We start from the raw sequence: 2,177 nt of genomic DNA on the forward strand, positions 1-2,177 counted from the left end.
ATAATCTTGATTATTAGTAAAGAATCAAAAGTTTGGCTCTACATTGAGAGTTACATATTTTCAGGCAATTTAAAAGGTTAACATTAAGTGTAGATTATTTAGTTGCAAAAATTTTACCTCATTCTCTTGGTTATCTAGATGAACAATTATATGGCATTATGTCTCTTAAAATAGTAAATCGTGGGACTTAGAACACGCTGTGCCTTCTCCATTGCTGTTCCCTCTGGAATTCCATCTCCGATGCTGACCACCAACATGTCCACCTCTCTGCCTTTCTAACTTGCTAGCTCCTGTAGATCCTTTTGGACTCAGTTCCAGTGGAGCACATCCTGGAGGCCTTCTTCATTTCTCTTTCTGATTTTTATGCTTTTCCTCTGGCATCCTTTGCCAGTTACTTCTTTCCCAGAATACTTATCAGAGTATATTGTAATTGTGGATCAATTTGTCTCCTTCCCCAAAACAAGAACTCTTTGAAAGCCATGGCTGAATCATGTCATGTTCTTGTTATATTATCAGTTCCTAGCTGAGGCATAGTGTGTACTCCATACTTACATGTTGGAAGTATGAATAAAAAAAATAATACATTGTCTTAATTAAGTGACATTTAATGGTTACTTATTTTGTGATGCTATATATAAGAAGGTGAAAGAACCATGATAAAAAAGACTGTTGATTAACTTTAGATATTTCATTTTCATTTAAAATGTTCTCAAGGAAGCTTTGGGAAGTGTTGGAAATGTCTGTTACCTTGATTGTAGTGATGGTATCAAGGACATATGAAGAGAGTAAAATCTTTTATTTCATTATCTACACTGTCCTCCATTCCAAATTGCAACTGAGTCTCTAGATTCTTAGCCCTTCCAGCAGGAGACTGAAGATTAAACTTACTATATCTCTACAGGCTACTTCTTATTTTGAAATAGCTTTTTTAGTTTAGAGTTATTGAGAAACATTTTACTACATTGCGTTTCCATGGAATAATTCTTGGGTTCACACCTTCCCGGAAATTTGTATCTTCTCTCATCTTCCCTTAACAGACAAACCTTCATTCCTGAGATGCAGCCCTGATTTTAGAACAAACTGAATGATTGCATAGTAATTTTTTTTTTTATAAGCCAGTCAAATTTAGCAGTGGAGGGTTGCGTATAGTGATGTTTATAGGTGACTGCTTTCCTCCGATTTTGGAAATGATCTCTGACCCACATCATTGCTACTTCATAGTGTATCCTGGTGAATGAAGTGCTCACAGTAACTATGAAAACACCTTCTCCCAAATATTTTTTAGATTAATTTTTCTGTTATGTTTTTGAAAATAACTATAGATTTTATGAATGTCAGTATTGTATAGCATGGAAGTTATGGGAATGCTATAGTTAAGAAAAATAATTCTATAAGATAGTATTTTGTCACAAGCCTACTACTTCAAACCTCAGTCACTGTGGTCATTAAAGATACTTGAAACATTGGAGATAATAGAAAACAAAACACAGAAGAAAAAACTTCAGACGAATGGAGTGACACTTTCCCAGAAGTACTAATCCTATAAAACATTTATTTCATCTAAATCTGTAGAAAAATATAAAGTCCATCCCCAAATGGGTATTTATAGGTACTTTGTAGACTATACTAACATATTCCATCAAAAAAGCTTGAATTCTCCTGTCTTATACAACAAATCACAACATAAATAACTAGAATATTAGAATTATAGTTGAGGAAGTTTATATACTTAGGGCTATAAATGTCTGTATTTTACAAAGTGGATTTTACATAATGGCAAGAAAACAATTGATAATTTTCAAGTGATTAGTATTTTAATTGTAGTAAAAGAAAATGAGTGGGTTGAAAGATACCTGAATTAGATGTAGAAGATGGTGGGAGTAAAAGCAAAAATGTACTACCAGGTCAGAACACACACAACCTGAGACATGCCAGACCAAATGTTTCAATAATATTACAGAGAAGAGGAATTTGATGTTCACAGTGGAATGGAATTTTATTAACCACTCATTTTCCTTCTCTTTTTGTAATTTACTCTGTATTTGTTATAGACATACATTGCTTCTTTTAGCAAGAGTATGTGCAGCCTGAGCAAGAGCGAGACCCCGTCTCCACTAAAAATAGAAAGAAATTAATTGGACAACTAAAAATATATAGAAAAAATTAGCCGGGCATGG

Source organism: Propithecus coquereli, unplaced genomic scaffold, assembly GCF_000956105.1.
Source record: "Propithecus coquereli isolate 6110/MARCELLA unplaced genomic scaffold, Pcoq_1.0 Scaffold700, whole genome shotgun sequence".
Lineage (NCBI taxonomy): Eukaryota > Metazoa > Chordata > Mammalia > Primates > Indriidae > Propithecus > Propithecus coquereli.